This window comes from Anas acuta, chromosome 34 (genome assembly GCF_963932015.1).
Source record: "Anas acuta chromosome 34, bAnaAcu1.1, whole genome shotgun sequence".
Taxonomy (NCBI): Eukaryota; Metazoa; Chordata; class Aves; order Anseriformes; family Anatidae; genus Anas; species Anas acuta.
The window spans coordinates 142,309-159,126 of record NC_089012.1 but is presented as its reverse complement, the minus strand read 5'-3'; the positions used below and the strand labels follow the sequence as shown (position 1 = coordinate 159,126).

General features: G+C 54.5%; 1 protein-coding gene and 1 long non-coding RNA gene across 2 annotated transcripts in view; both read right to left on the bottom strand.

The window, feature by feature from the left end:
- LOC137846586 (maestro heat-like repeat-containing protein family member 7) overlaps positions 1–16,818 on the bottom strand; it is a 58,698-nt gene that overhangs the window by 28,764 nt on the left and 13,116 nt on the right. The gene's annotated exons all lie outside the window — the stretch shown is intronic.
- Positions 3,848–9,277, bottom strand: LOC137846597 (uncharacterized). Its single transcript, XR_011090566.1, has 3 exons — positions 7,186–9,277; positions 4,423–4,622; positions 3,848–4,321 (listed from the first exon to the last, which is right to left on the bottom strand). It is a non-coding gene; the product is annotated as an uncharacterized lncRNA (long non-coding RNA).

Genomic DNA, 16,818 nt, shown 5'->3' with positions numbered 1-16,818 from the left:
GCAGGATGGTGGGGAGAGGTGGGCTGGGCAGTGCCCGGCAGAGCACTTTGTTGACTTTGATGACTTTCACCTATTTCTTTGAGGACTGTAGACACCCGTCTCTGTTCACCACCTTGCTCTCATCCCAGCATTTCCATCATTTCACCAGTGTCTCATCAACCCTCCCCAGCTGCTCCTTCTCACACAAAGCCATGCTCTGATCACAGACGCTCTTTGGGTGACCTCTGGCAACGCAGCACAACACTCTGAGGGACAGTTCTTCCTCCTCGTGGCCAGCACCAACATTCCAAAGTGCACTTTGTGGCAGTTTTTTCTCTCCTACTCTTTTCTACTACAAAAGAAAGCTCCATCAGGGTGGAACCCCCTCCTAAAGTAGGCATCCCAATCCATCAGGCTCCTTGCGGCCTGTCAGCCAACCAGACAGAAGTCACCGCACCAGCATCTTCCAAGCCATGGGCCTGCTGCTGTCCAGTCATGGACTCAAGCAGAAGGGACAGGACAACCCATATGTGGGCCTTCTTTCTGCATGGGTCCTCCTGGGTATGTAGGCAGAGGGGATCCCACAGTCAGCATGCCAGCCAGGTGCCTTTTGCTGGCCTACCAGGGCCACTGGCAGATGTCAGCCGAAAAGTACCGATCCCAGCTCTAAGTCAAGGGTGACCTGCCACCTACAGACAGAAGTGACCTCTCAGTCCCTTTCTGTGACATGTTCCTGCTGCTGCCCTATCTTCTGCAGGGACAGAAGTGACCTTACCGTCACTGCCACAGTCACATTGCTCCTGCTGGTGCAGGACTTCCTGAGGCAGAGCTGAGCTCATCAGAGCATTCTCCCCTGTCTCCTCCTTGTGGCCCACAATCTGATGAGATCCATGGCCCCTCACATTCAGCTTTGAGTGCCATGACTGCAGAGCAACCTCATGGTTCCTGCCCTGTCCCAAGGGATGACGGGCCTAAAGTTAAGGCTTAGTAGAGGGGCTGAAGGTGAGGAGGTTAATGCACAGGAACAGGGGTTTTGGGTGTTAGGTGTTCATGTATATGACTAGGGACTAGGGCCCACCTTACTGGGTTAAAGATTAAGCAAAGTTTGAATGGGAATGTTTTGGTATTCTTATGTGGGTATCAGGTCTGTGTTTAGGGTATGGACAAGCTTTGTGGTTTAGGGTTTTGTTTAGGTCTCTCAGGCAGTTTCCTAGGGTTAAAAAGAGCATTTTAATGCTAGTGTTAAGGTCAGGGATCAGAGTGATTAAGAGAGTAAAAACAAGGGGAAGGGGCTATGTGATGAATTTTGGCTTCAAGGGATGCGTTGAGGTCAGGCATTAGAGTAGTGGATTCCTGACAGTGTGTACAGTAGCATTTAGGTTTAAGGATTAATGTTGCTGGTTAAAATAGGGCAAGGTCTTTACATGACTCTTTTAAGTCAGTGCTACAGCAGAATCAACATTGCCTGAACCTTCTAGCCTCCCAGAAATCATTGATTCCTGCTGGCCTCTTCTCTCTCCCAAATCTCACATTTCTCCTGGCCAGGCTTCTTCTGACCTGCCCATATCAGTCATCTTCTTAGGGGTAGTTTTCTGATGGCTTTCATGATCTCAGAGTGTCTGTCTTACCTCTGTTGGCTACTCCTTTCTTAAGACAGATGCAGCACCGAAGCCAGGATGGAAAAGAACATAAAGGCTGCAGGAACACCCTGCACAATGTGCCCTGCAGCTCCGTACCACGCTAAAAATTTGTTTCCTGCCTCCAGCTTTTGGATATAGAATGGCTCCTATGCAGCCAGGGTAACTTTTTCCAGGCCCTCGTGCATGGTTCGGTTTACCCCAGGCATCTTGGAGGCAGTGGCCCCCTCTGTGTTGAAAACTGAAAGCAGTCCTGAAGGATGACTTCAGGCAAAAGCTGACACCTCTGACATGACAAGCCCTATCCAAGACCTCTTCCTTTATGGGGCCTACCAGGTACTCGGAAAGAGCGCATCTCACAAACTACAGGCACAGCAAGTGCCTTCTGCTTGCCTTTCAGGTACTTTTGCAGATATGAGCCTAATGGCATAGATCCCAGCCAGGAGTCAAGGGATGAGCTGCCAGCTATTTCTCCAAGAAGCCACCTCAAAGGCCATTTAACAGCCATTCACTTCCTGCGGGACTTAGAATTTCTGAGGCACCACCGCCTCATAATATCATACCTACAAAACACCCCCTTTTTGGCCTAGGACCTGCCCAGGTAGAAGTGATCTGATTGTGATCCTTCAAGCCCATGGCACTGCTGCTGGGCTCCCAGACCCTCTGATGCATGTGAACCAGTTCCGTGCCAGTTCTGGGAGGTGCTAGGGCAGGTGGGACCTTGCAGGCAATGTTCCAGCCCCATGACTGTTGTTGGTCTCTCAGCTCCTTGCACACAGCAAAGATCACTCTGACATGCAGATGTTGTGTGCCTGAAGCTGGCCTAGAAGACACTCTGGGAAGCGCCCTCCCAGCCCCTGCCCCAGCCCGAGCTGGCGGTGCTGCTCTGCACAGCAAGGGGGCTGTGGTGCCCAGGGCACGGGGACACTCTGCAGGGCCATGCTGGGCAGGCTGGGAGGCAGACCCAGCTCATGGGGTCACTGTCATTGCCCAAGGCTGCAAGGAATCAGTCACCAGCCTCCTTTGCTGGGGCTACTGCGTGTCCTGGGGCTGCAGAGCTCTCCTCTGCCTGTTGGCAGCAGCTTGAGCACTTGAGCTCTGCTAAATTCACCTTGCACAGGCTCATGCTCTGCGGGCTCCACCTGTTTTATGGGCTCATGCTGCTCCGGCCAATACCCTGGACTCTGCTGGCAGATGCTAATTCCCTCTGCAAGAAACATTAACCTGCCAGCAGTCCCAGCACAGCCCCACAACAGCACTGGCACCAAGCTCCAGGAGCAGCCGGGCCTGGCCCCACCAGCAGGAGAGGGCGGCAGAGGCAAGAGAGCAGCTTGGCATGCCCCAAGCGCTGGTGCTCCCTGGCTGTGCTGCTGGAATGGGACTCTTTTCCTCTGCAAATGGGCACTGCCCCAGCAGAGCCAGACCAGGTCTCAGAGGAAGGACATCAGACAAAGAAGGCAGTGTAGGCTGTTTTATTTCGTTAAAAGTTCACAGAGACCATAATTCCACATGGACAGAGACTCAGTACATACACTAAACACACGTACAGAATTGGGAGTGGGACAAAAATGACATTTTATTGGGCAACCTAACCTGAAAAAAACAAAACAAAACAAAACAAAACACAAAACTAAGTAATACCAGTACTAAAAATACACACTCACACACACAAAAACAACAAAAAAGGGAATATAGGTTGCTCTGTGTAAGTGATATTCTGAGTAATCTGCAGAAACAGACTGTGAAATTATTGCTTCCGAAGCAAATCAAGTCATCAGTTTCCACAAGGCATTCTTGAGGTCCTTGTTCCTCATGCTGTAGATGAAGGGGTTCACTGCTGGAGCCACCACCGAGAATAGAGCGGCCACCAACAGGTCCAGGGATGGAGAGGAGATGGAGGGGGGCTTCAGGTAGGCAAACATGCCAGTGCTGACAGTCAGAGAGACCACAACCAGATGAGGGAGGCACGTGGAAAAGGCTTTGTGCTGGTCCTTCTCAGACACAAAGCCTCAGCACAGCCCTGAAAATCCGTATATAGGACAACATAATGAAAACAAAACAAGCAAAGATTAAAGAAAGAGTAAATAAGAGTACAGCAACTTCCCTGAGGTAGGCATCTGAGCAGGAGAGCTTGAGGATCTGGGGGATCTCACAGAAGAACTGGGCCACTGCGTTTCCAAGGCAGAGGGACAGGGAAAATGTATTGGCAGTGTGCAGGACAGCACTGAGAAAGCCACTGCCCCAGGCAGCTGCTGCCATCTGGGCACAAGCTCTGCTGCCCAGGAGGCTCCCGTAGTGCAGGGGCTTGCAGATGGCAACGTAGCGGTCGTAGGCCATGATGGTGAGAAGGGAATACTCTGCTCCAACCAAGAGGACAAAAAAGAAGACCTGTGCAGCACACCCGTGCTAAGAGATGGCCCTGGTGTCCCAGAGGGCATTGGCCATGCCTTTGGGCAGAGTGGTGGAGATGCAGCCCAGGTCGAGAAGGGCGAGGTTGAGGAGGAAGAAGTACATGGGGGTGTGGAGGCGGTGGTCGCAGGCTACGGCGGTGAGGATGAGGCCGTTGCCCAGGAGGGCAGCCAGGGAGATGCCCAGGAAGAGCACGAAGTGCAGGAGCCGCAGCTCGCGCGTGTCTGCGAATGCCAGCAGGAGGAACTCGCTCACAGAGCTGCTGTTGGGCATTTGCTGACTTTGGACACAGGTATCTTTGAAGAGGAGAAAAAAAAAATAGAACAGACTTCAATGAGGAAAACCTATTTCATCTCCTGGAAAGCCCGCAGATAAGCCTCTCTCTGTGCATGAGAACCTTTCTGCAGCTCTCTTGCTTGAGCTCTGGGTGGTGCTGGCTGCGTGTGACACTGGGAGCAGGGGCTGCTGTGGGCTCCAGAGGAGTCCTTCCTGCTGTGCAGCAGGAGGGAAGCAGGACCATGGGGGAAACTCAAGTGCAGTCCACTTGTCAGATCAATGAGCCATGCAGTCTTTTTGCAAACAACTCATCCGACCACACTGTAGAGCAAGAGAGATTTTATTTGCTGTATTTTCTTATAATTCCCCCTGTAATGCTTAGGACACCGATCATACTCGTGTTACGCTGAGAAAAAAACAGAGACAGCTGAGAGCAGAGAAGCCCCAGTCTGAGTGAGGCTGGACAGAATCCTTACCTTGGCCCTGGGGGCCTGAGCAGGATCTCAGCTCTTCCCCCCTAGCCAGGGCTGCCGAGGCCTCACTCCAGCTGCCCACAGACAGACATCCAGCAGCACGGACATGGCCTTAGCAAGGAGGTGTCTTCTCCTTGGGACGCCTGGATGCCACAAGGATGCCACGAGAGAGCTGCATCCTGCTGGAGAGCAGCCTGAAGCCCAGGAAAACACCCCACAGACAGGTGAATATCCACACGCTGGGGTATTCCAGTATCCCAGGCACACAACATGCTGTACCTAGAGGATTCTTGGCCACTCTGTTCCTGCTGATCTTGGCCAAACTCTTCTTTCCCCCGCCTGTGCTCACAGACCCCATCCCACGCGGCTGTGCTCAGCGCTGCCCTGCAGCACCCTGCCACCACCAGGGCCCTGCCAAGGGACACCTCCATGCAGCAGGAGCTATGGGGCAGCTGAGAGAGAGCCCTGCATCACCAGCAGGGTGTTCGAGGCTTCTAGGGTGTCAGGGGCACCTGGCTTAGGCCACTCCAAGGGGCTTCTGCCAGACTTCCTCACCTCGCAGTGCAATCCAGCAGGACTCTCACAGCCTACTGCATTGCCCACCGCCCTCCCAGAAACAAGACCCAGCACGAGACCCTTCCAGGAGCTGCAGCTGCATGGCCCTGCAGCCAGAGACTTACCTTGTCAAGGGCTGTGCAGGTTTCTCCTGCAGGCAGCTCTCAGCACCCTCCCACTCCCAACTGCCTCCAACCTGTGAGGAATGTTTTAACAATTCCAATTTGTGTCCATAAATTCGTGTCCATAAAGAATAATTCTGTTTGAATCCTGTCTGCCTCTGTTTGAATCCTGTCTGCCTCTGGGCCCTGCACTGGCAGTTTAATTCTTGAACCACAGATGCAGTGTGTCCCAGTCTCCCCCTCATTCCAGTCAATTTATCAAGTCTTCAGAAAACACTCCTTAAATTTATGAACCTGTTTGCTTTTGTTATTCCTGACTTCTAGTTCTAACAGTTACAGTTTTTTTTCTGTCTTCTTCGAGATTGATTTAACACTGCTATAGATGTTATGTAGATGACTGTAAATAGCTGGGAAAGAATGTTTTAATTGCTCGTGAGTCGTCAACCTGTTTGGGAGTTTCAGAACAACTGATAATAACTGGTGACTGCTGGTGACTGTTATGAGATCCTTGGTATCTGGCCAGGGGGGCCAAGAGATTAAGAGGAAGAAAAAAGAAGCTGAAGGACGGTTGGGAGACAAGACCTGCGGAGAGTGTACAGAGAGTGTTCCATAAACTTGGAATAGTGCCGAGTAAGTACAAAGGGTGAGAGGAAGACTACGAGCCTTCAGCATGAAAGACCCCTAGAGACCCCCAGAGGAGACTGATGCGCATGCTCCAGTAGGAGGAACTGGACCCCGGAAGCTAATTATAATAATCTACTTTTTTAGAAGTAGTAATGAATATGTATTAGTCTAGGTGCATAAAAATCAGCTGCTTGATGTAACTGGTGTGCGTCCTGGTGGAGTGGAGACTCCCGGTGCACCCAGCGCTGTTTGCTTACCTCTATTCCTTTATATTCTTTTAATAAATCCTATTTTTTTATTTAATCCTAATTTGAATCCTGAGCCATTTATAACAAACCCCTCTCTCCTCTCCTCTCCCCATGGGGCTCAGAGCCCCCAGCCCTTCTGCGCTGTGCAGAGGAGCTGCTCCTGGGCAGAGCTGTCTCTCTGCACCAGGGCCCTCTTGCCAGGAGCTCTCTCTGTCCCAGGAGCCCAGCCCAGATCAGCAGCAGAGGCATTGGAATCAGCCCTCTGGGGGCTTTGGCGATGAGCCCATGAACCTCAGGCACTGAGAGTGCGTTGAAGAAATCTCTCAAGAAATCCAAGGCAGATGCAAGTTTCCTGCAGTGTCCCCCTGAGGGGGGACTCTGCTGGCACTGACACAGCCTCCCTTGGAGCTCATTAGAGCAGAACACTGGAGGCAGTGAGGACAGGTAGACAAATGTGAAGGTGACACTGATGTATTGAAAAACAGGCTTTGACCCCAGGCTCCTGGGAAGGGAGATCCTTTCCCTTCACACAGGAGCTCAGGGCTCTTCCTGGGCAGTAGGAGATGGGGATGTCCATGGCCCAGTGCAGGAGAAGGGTACGACTCCTGCCTGGTTCATGGCTGGTGAGGAGGCAATGAGACCCTGGTGCTTTAACAAGAAGCTGCCTCCTCATAGGCCTCGCTGTCGGAGACAAGAGCCCTAGCCATTGACACACAGACTTCAGGCCTGTTGGGACTTTCAGCCTTTCCAGTGTGCTTGCTCCTCTCCACACCAGGCTGTCCAAGAGATTCACAGACCTGCACCTCTTTCCCTGCTGGCTGTGTGGTGTCTCATCAGATCGGAGCCGAGCATGGTAACTTACATTTTCTTGGTGGCCATGCTCCTCATAAGGCAGCTCTGTAGGAAGTTGGCCTGGTTCCTGGTGAGCTCCTGGTGAGCTCGTATGGCATCCCTCGTGGTGCCCAGGCCCTCCTCCTCCTGGGCACTGCTCACTCAGCAGGGTCCCAGTCTGCCCTGATGTGTGGGGTTCCTCTTCCTCTGGTGCAGGATGAGGCTTTTCTTCTTGTAAATGTCAAGAGGTTTCTGTAGGCAAAATCCTGCAGTTTCTCAAGGTTCCCCTGGACAGATGCTCCATTCTGTCAGCCTTTCATGTCTGCAGGCAGACGTTTCAACCTTTGTGTGATTGTGCTATCTGTGACAAGTTAGCAGTATCAGGAGTTGCAGGAGAGTTTGGGTAATAAAGGAGTAACCAGTTGAACGGAATTGCAGTACAGAGTCACAGAAGGCTAGCGGATGGAAAGCTGTCTGTTTCCACAAGTTATGATATCTCCCCTCCCCTCCCCTCCCCTCCCCTCCCCTCCCCTCCCCTCCCCTCCCCTCCCCTCCCCTCCCCTCCCCTCCCCTTTCCTTCCTTAATAAACTGTCTCTATCTCAACCCACAGGATTCACTTTCTCATTTCTTTCCCCCATTCCAGAGAGGGAGGAGGGAGGGTGAGCAAAAAGCTGTGTGGTGCTTACCTGCTGGCCACGTTAAACCACAACACAGCCCCAGCAAAGGAGTCTGGCGCGTGATTCCTTGCGGCCCTGGGGCAATGGCAGTGACCCCATGAGCTGGGTCTGCCTCCCAGCCTGCCCAGCATGGCCCTGCAGAGTGTCCCTGTGCCCTGGGCACCACAGCCCCCTCACTCCACAGAGCAGCACCGCCAGCTGGGGCTGGGGCTGGGGCTGGGGCTGGGGCTGGGAGGGCCCTTCCCTGAGTGTGTTCTAGGCCAGCTTCAGGCACATGGCTTCTGGATTTGAGCGTTATCTTTGCTGTGCACAAGGAGCTGAGAGACCGCCAACAGGCACGGGCCTTGAAGATTGCCTGCAAGGTCCCTCCTGGCCTAGCACCTGACTGGACTGGTACAGAACTGGCTCCCATGCATCAGAGAGGCTGGGAGTTGAGCAGCAGTGCCTTGGGCTGGAAGAGTCACAACCAGATCACTGCCTGGGCAGGTCCAGGGCCAAAAAGAGAATGTTTTGTAGGTATGTTAATAAGGGGTCAGTCGTGCCTCAGAAATTTCTAATCTAGTTGGAAGCAAATGGCTGTTTAATGGCGTGTGAGGTGACTTCTTTCTGAAGTAGCTGACAGGTCATCGCTTGACTCCTGGCTGGGAGCAGTGCCATTAAGCTCATCTCTCTGAATGTACCTGAAAGGCAAGTGCAGGTTACCTGCTTTGCATGTAGTTCATGCAATTCACTCTTCCTAAGTACCTGGTAGGCCCCAAAGAGGAAGAGGTCTTGGATCGGGGTTGTCATGTCAGAGGTGTCAGCATTTGCCTGAAGTCATCCTTCAGGGCTGTTTTCAGTTTTCTGTACAGAGGGAGCCACTGCCAAGATGCCTGGGGGAAAATGAACCATGTATAAGGGCCTGGGAAAAAGTTACCTTGGATCCAAAGCAGCCATTTGGGGACCAAAATTTGTAGGCAGCACACTTCTATGGTGGTGCTGGGCACTTTGTGCAGGGTGCTCCATGCTGGCTTAGGAGCTGCTTCTTTCTCAGTAACAGAGTAGCCAGCAGAGGTGAGACAGGTACCCTGAGATCATGAATGTCATGAGAATCCTGCTCCCAAACAGATGACCGATATGGGGAGGTTAGGAGAAGGCTGGCCAGGAGAGATGTGAGATCTGGGGGCGGGAAGAGGAGTTTGGGCAGCAGAAACTAATGATTTTGAAAGAAAGTATGTGTTTTGTAGGTGTTGTATCACAAAGTCGGTGGTGCTTCAGAAATTCCTAATCCATTCCTAAGGGAATATTTGTGAAGTGGATTGTGAGTTGAGCTCTTTCTGAAGTAGCCAACAGGTCATCCCTTGACTCTTGACTGGGATACGTGCCTTTAGGCTCACATCTGCCAGTGTCAGTGATAGACCAGAAGAAGGCACCTGCTATGCATACAGGTTGTGAGTTCCACTCTTCCTAAGTACTGGGTAAGCCCCATAAAGGAAGAGGTCTTGGATAGGGGTTATGTCAGAAGTGTCAGCTTTTGCCTAAAGTCATCCTTCAGGGCTGCTTTCAGTTTTCTACACAGAGGCAGCTGCTGCCTTCAAGATGCCTGGGGGAAACTGAAGCATACATAAGGGCCTGGGAAGTTACCCTGGATCCATAGGAGCCATTCTGGAACCAAAACTTGTAGGCAGGATGTGCACTTTTGTGGTGGTGCAGAACTGCTGGGCACATTGTGCAAGGTGCTCCTACAGACCCTTTGTGTCCTTCTCCATGCTGGCTTAGAAGCTGCTTCTTTCTCAGGAACAGAGTAGCCAGCAGAGGTAAGACAGATACTCTGTGTTCATGAAAGTCATCAGAAAGCTGCCTCTAAGAAGATGACTGATACAGTGAATTCAGGATAAGCCTAGACAGGAGAGATGTGAGATTTTGGGGAGGGAAGAGGAGCTTGGACAGCAGAAGCTAATGGTTTTGAAGATGTAAGAATGATCGGGTAGTTTTCATCTCACTTTAAAGCTGACTTAAAGCAGTCACGTGAGGCCATTACCGTATTTTAGCCAGTAACCTGAATTCCATAAAACTAAAGGCTTCTCCACACACTGACAGGAATACTCTGCTCTAATATTTGACCGCAATATCCCTCGAAGCAAAAAGTCAGCCCATAGCCCCTTTCCCCTACCTTTACTGTCTTGCTCACCCTGATCCCTGCCCTTAACGCGATCATTAAAATGTTCTATTTAGCCCTTGCAGACCTAAAAAAAAACCCTCAACCAAAGACCTTTCACATACCCTAAGCAGAACACATCCTAAGAAGAATACCCTACCCTCCCACTACACATTTGATTAATCTCTAACCTAGAAAGGGAAACCTTAATCCCATACACGAACACCTAACACTGAAAGCCCCTATTCCCGTACATTAACCTTCTCACTTTTAACCCTTTTCCTAACCTTTAGGTGCTTTGCCCTTTTGGGCAGGGCAGGGATCGTGAGGTTACTGGGCAGTCACATGGCATTCAAAGATGAATGTGAGGGGCCATGGATCTGATCAGCTAGTAGGTCACAAGGGGGAGACGGAGGAGAATGCTCTGATGAGCTCAGCTCTGCCTCAGGATCTCCTGCACCAGCAGGGGAGTGTGACTGTGGTGGTCACTGTGGGGTCACTTCTGTCTCTGCAGTTGATAGGGAAGCAGCAGGATCATGTCACAGAAAGGGACTGAGAGGTCACTTCTGTCTGTAGGTGGCAGGTCACCCTTGACTTAGAGCTGGGATCGGTACTTTTCGGCTGACATCTGCCAGTGGCCCTGGTAGGCCAGCAAAAGGCACCTGGCTGGCATGCTGACTGTGGGATCCCCTCTGCCTACATACCCAGGAGGACCCATGCAGAAAGAAGGCCCACATATGGGTTGTCCTGTCCCTTCTGCTTGAGTCCATGACTGGACAGCAGCAGGCCCATGGCTTGGAAGATGCTGGTGCGGTGACTTCTGTCTGGTTGGCTGACAGGCCGCAAGGAGCCTGATGGATTGGGATGCCTACTTTAGGAGGGGGTTCCACCCTGATGGAGCTTTCTTTTGTAGTAGAAAAGAGTAGGAGAGAAAAAACTGCCACAAAGTGCACTTTGGAATGTTGGTGCTGGCCACGAGGAGGAAGAACTGTCCCTCAGAGTGTTGTGCTGCGTTGCCAGAGGTCACCCAAAGAGCGTCTGTGATCAGAGCATGGCTTTGTGTGAGAAGGAGCAGCTGGGGAGGGTTGATGAGACACTGGTGAAATGATGGAAATGCTGGGATGAGAGCAAGGTGGTGAACAGAGACGGGTGTCTACAGTCCTCAAAGAAATAGGTGAAAGTCATCAAAGTCAACAAAGTGCTCTGCCGGGCACTGCCCAGCCCAGCCCGGCCCCTGCCCACCTCTCCCCACCACCCTGCCCTCTCTCCAGCCCAGCCCAGCCCAGCAGCCCAGGCTGGGCTGGCCCCAGGGCAATGCCCTCCACAGGCTGCTGCAGGGCTCTGGGCACGGCCACCCCAGCCCCAGCCCCTCACAAGGCACCGCAGCTGCTGGGACAAAGTGTGGTGGTTTCACTCAGGTGGGCAGCCGAGCTCCACCACAACCGCTCTCTCACTCCCCCTCTCCTCAAAGAGGAAGGGGGAGAAAATACAACACAGAGAACTCGAGGTTTGAGATGAGAAAGGTTTAATTAAATGGAAAGGGAATGGGGAGGAAAAAAAAAAAACGAAACAAAAGAAACAATCAGTCCGCGCGGGAGCACGGAGAGAGGGAAAAAAAAAATTATTCTCTACTTCCCATCAACGAGCGGTGTTCAGCCACGTCCTGGGAAGCAGGGCCTGAGGGTCCGAGCCACGGCTGCGCTCGCGTCAGGCAGCACCCTGGGGTGTCACCAAGTGACGTCACAATGGGTGCCCACCCAGCCCAGGCGCGTGTCACAGTGGCACCCATTGTGACGTCACTTGGTGACACCCCAGGGCTCCGCCTTATAAGAGCGCAGCCGTGGCTCGGACCCTCAGTGTCGGTGCACGGCAGTGACGGACAGGGCAGGAGCACAGGGCCTTCGAGGAGTCCCCGAGCATAGCCCACGTCCCACAATGCCGCAACCGCCCGCCCGGAGGAGATGCCGGTTTATCCTTGTGAGCTCTCCCACTCCAGAGGCTGCTTCTGAAGGGGAGTCGCAGCTGCTGGATCGCAGTGAGTCTTAGGGATGGGGTGGGGAGGGTTGGGGACACAGAGACCCCTGCCTGACTCCAGGACTCCTTCCCTGGGTAAAGCGGCGCTTGGGCTGACGGGGCCGAGCTTCCTCCGCAGCACCACAGAATGCCAGGACGCTTTGGGCTGGGGGGGACCTCGGCGATCACGATGCTTCCCCCCAGCCCAGGCTGCCCAAAGCCCACCCAGCCTGGCCGTGGGCAGTGCCAGGGAGGGGGCACCGCAGCCTGCGCCAAGGCCTCACTGCCCTGGGCGTGAAGGAGAGAAATCCCTGCCTGTCCGAAAGAAACCTGCCCTCTTTGAGGTTAAAGGTGTCACCCCTTGTCCTGTCGCTGCAGTCCATGATGAAGATCCCCCCCCAGCTTTCCTGGAGGCCCCTTTGGGCATGGGGAGGCTGCAGCGAGGTCCCCCCGCAGCCTTCTCCAGGCTCCACAAGCCCAGCTCCCTCAGCCTCTCTTCCCAGCGGAGCTGCTGCAGCCTCTGGGCATCCCCGCGGCCTCCCCACGTCCTTCTGGGGCTGGGGCCCTTCCTCTCCTCACCCCTGCATTCAGCCCCTCACTGCAGCACTCTTTGCTTTCCTCCTTTCCAGGTAAGGCATGGAAACTGTGCAGAGACAAGGCCGTGAAATTCATCAGGGCGTATGTCAGAGGCACAGAAAAGGTAATGGCAGCTGCTTGCATCACAGCTGTGCTCCTGGCGCTGCCCTCCAGGGGTCCCACACAGCCCCAGACCCCTCAAGGCTTTGGTCCTGCTGGCCGTGGGTGTCCCCCTAATGCTCTGTTGGTGTCTTTGTGGCTGCCAGGACGACGAGGAGCAGAAGATGCTGTTCCTCAGCAAAATCTGCGATCTGTGCACATGTGTCACAGAGAGGGGTGTGCCGATGAACTTGCATGGCTTCTGCTGCCAAACTAACCTGGTGGAGAACATCATGGTGAGAGGATGCGCAGCGGGTTGGGGAAGGGGCAAGGCCCCCCGGCACCAGCCCCCTGGGAGGCGAGGGCTGGGGCAGCGCTGGCTCTGCTGCTGCTGGGTGCCGGCGGCTCCAAGGTCTCATCCTGCTTGTGCTCTGCAGGCGCTGCTGGAAAAGGAGCCCATGGACAGCTTGCGCACAGCATTCCGGCAGAAGGCCATGGAGACTGTCGCCCTCCTCAGGTGCGTGCCCAGCCCCTGGTGGCAATGTCCTGGTGGCCCTGAAGCTGGCAGGGAGGCTGCCCGTCCCTCCCAGGGATGCCTGGCCAAGGGAGGTCCGTGTCCTCCTTCATAAGCCTCGAGGCACTGCGTCCAACAGGCTCCTCTCTCTCCTTCAGCAAGACCGTGCCAACAGCACTGCGTGGCAAAAAGACGAGACTCCTGCATGTGTGCTTCAAGAGCATCTTCTTTCTGCCTCCCGAGTCAGATGTGCCAGAGACAGCAGTGCTCTACGCCGAGGTATGTGCTGGGTGAGGTACCGGCACCCCCAGTCCTGCTGAGCTGCTGCCTTGCTTCCCCGTGCTGACACAACCAGAGACCAGTGCAGGGCCGGGGCCCAGATTTGCTTTCCCAGCCTCACCCCTTCCCCTTCCCCGACCTGATCTTGTGCTGCAGGAGGTCTGCACGCAGTGGCTTTCTAGCCCCAAAGCCACCCCTGAACTCCCAAGGGGCTCAGAGCCAGCTCCTGGGGGTGAGGAGGGCCACAGAAATAATTCGATGTCTTTCTGTCCTCCCTGCAGACTATGAAAGCCATGGACACCATGCTGGAGGGCTTCGTACTCAACTGTCCCATCGCCAGTTTCAACATAGAGATGCAGAATATGTTGAAGGTTTGGCATTTGCAAAGAATTTCCAAAGAATCCTCTCAGGTCACATTTGCAGACCGCTGTCAACACCCAGCAACTTCTCTCCTCGCAGGTGATGCTGGACTTTGCTGTCTCCAAAAACTCAGATGTGCGTGAGAGCGCTGTGAAGGTGATTGAGAGGCTGATTACTTTCATCCGCTGGTATTTGGTGATCAAGGTAAGGCACAAGGAATTTTCCACCCTTTCCTGCATCCCAGAGCATCCTGCCATGCAAGGGTGCCTGCGAGGCAACCCTCAACGCACATGAGTGCCTCAGCACTGTGAATTGAGGGTCTTCATCCCTCCTTTGCCCCTGCTCTTCCCTCCCCAGGCTGTGCTCTCTCAGGGGCTGGCTCTGCCTCCACTAAGCCCTTTGTCTCTCCTCCCTTCCTCAAACAGATCTTAGGGAACTTTGAAAACTATGGCAACGATGAGCCCACAGATTTCAACCTGCGCATCCCCATCCTGGGCAAGCTGCTGGGCCACCTCTTGCTTTTCAGCAGTGGCGATGATTCCATGAGCCACTCAGCTTTGGGAAGTCTTCATCGCATGTACACAGTCGTCAGAGAAGTAAGAGGTAAGAAGGTGTGGTGGGCAATGTCCATCTGCACACAGACATCTCCTGGTATGTCTGCTTGTTCTCCCTGAGTATTGTGAAGGATTGCTTTTGTGCTTGGTGGAGGCTGCCCACGGAATTCTGCCAGGTTCCCTGGCCTCCTCTGCTCCTCACAGCAGCTTCCCGCAGCATTCTGGCTATCGTTTTCCGCAGAAGCTAGACGCTCACCTGCCGTCCAGGAGCAGTTCTCTGCTGCTGTCCTTCCCAACCCTCCCCAGATCACCTACCACGCTGTTTTGTGGTGTCCCCCAGTCTAAGCCATCGATCGATGAGCACTTCCCAAACGGCATCTTCCCCGAGGAGTGAACAGCAGAGCCAGCCGTGCATCACCAGGGATGGTGACGCCCTCCAGAATGCTCCCTGACTGTTTGCTCCCTGCCGTCTTAAAGGCAGGTGTCAGGGGGCTTCCTGCACATCCTGACCCCGAACAGAAGGGGGTCTGTGACACGCTGCTACCCCCACGGCACCCAACGCCATTGCTTCTCCTCCTTCTGCATCATCCCTGAGGTCCCTCTTGCTCCCAGCACTCCTCACCTTGTGCTTTACATCCCTGCCCACCACTCTCCTCGCCGTGGGTCTGAGCCTCCCTCCTCAGCCATTCCTAGTGAAAGTGCTTTTCACCATTTGGCAAGCTTGTTGGCAAAGATGCTCTTCCCTACTGACTCTTCGCTGTTTCCCCCTGTTTAGAATGCATATTGAGAGAGGACATGGTAAATTATGCAGAGAGACACAAGAAATTGGAGTATGCAAAACTTCCATTTTCTATAACATCAACTCCGTGTGAAATTGCCAAGGTAATGAGCTCTGGCCTTGCTGGGGATCTTGTCCGCAGCATCAGCAGGCATCTCGTGTGAGCAAAGGGGTCCAGAACCGGTGGGGCTGGCACGGCCTCACTCGCCCTGCTGAGAGGGTTCCTCTTGTCCCCAGGCTGGGGCTATGCGAAGGCTGCTCCCCTGTGTCCCGGCAGCAGCTCCAGCCCTCCTGGCCACCAGCAAGCCCTGGTTACCTGCAGGGCCAGCACTCTGGCCCCATATGCCCCATCCTCACCCCTTCCCCCGAGGGCCCTCTCTCCAGAGCCGCTCTTGCTGCTCAGCTAAGCAGCACCCTTGGGACACTCAGTGAGGCATGTCTTCACTCCTCCTTCTTCCCACAGCGGTTTGGAGGACATCTCTTCCCTGCTGAGAGGCTGGACATCATCCTCACAGCCCTTGAAGCTTTACCAGACTCCAGCATCCATGACAAGCAGGGGGCCTGCAGCGTGCTGGACGCAGCCTTGGAGGTCCCTGACTACTGGCTGACAGATGTAAGTGGCCTGTGGCCATGGCCCTGCCCTTGAGCTCTTCCAGGCGTTGTTCCTCTCTCCTTCCCTGCCTCCCTCCCTGCCTCCCTCGCACATCGGGGTCTCTTGGGCTCCAGAAGCCACCTGAAGCCAGCAGAGAGCAATGGAAGGGGCCAAAGTTTGAGTGGCAGCTGTGGCAATGGCTGCGGTCTGCTGGCAACACCATTCCCACTTTGTCCCCCAAGGTGCCAACGATCATGGAGTGCATCAGGAGAAACCTGGGCAGCATCCACACAGCATCAGCGCGGCAGTGCCTGGACTCCCTGCTTCTCAGGCTGACCAACATGATGCCCAGGAGAGAAGTCAAGAACCTGCTTCAGTTCTCTCCGCCACCTGACAGGTCCTGGCCTTAACATCCTTGAGGGCTTGTTCCGCGTCGGGAGATGCACCTGGAGACTCTCTGCTTGCCACACCAATGGCAAAGGGCAGGACATCCCCAAGGAGCACAGCCCTCCTTCCCACCAATGTGTTCCAGCCCTACTGGGCCAGCCAGGGCTGCAGCAGCCCAGCTGTCCAAGGCAGCCCAGAGTCCCCCTGCCCCCAGGGAACACCAGCTCAGCCCCCTCCTGCCTGCCCAGGCTGGGCCCTCAGTGCTCCCCAAGTCACAGGGGCTGCAGGACAGCCTGGGTCCTCTGGGGCTGGCCCAGTTTGTGGCCCTGCGGCTGAGGCAGCCTCACTGACAGAGTCTTCTGGGCTTGCAGCACTGACCTGGCCATGTGGGAGGTGATCCTGGCCATGCCGAGGACCTTGGAGAAGATTTTAAACATCATGATGGAAGACTTGCCGCTGCGCAACTGGTGCACCGCAGTCACCAAAGACACCTGCATCCGTCGCTTGGCTGTGAGTTCCCAGATGAAACCTTGCTCCCAGCAGGGCTACGTGTGCCCCTTCAGGCACACAGGCACAGCCCTGTGCCCATCTACCCCCAAACTGCCAGCTCCCGCAGGACGTACGGACACATGGTCCCTGGGGCCGGCAAGCCCCCGTAGCTCCCCGCGCCTGGTGCCTCTTTGGTGCCAGCTGGCGC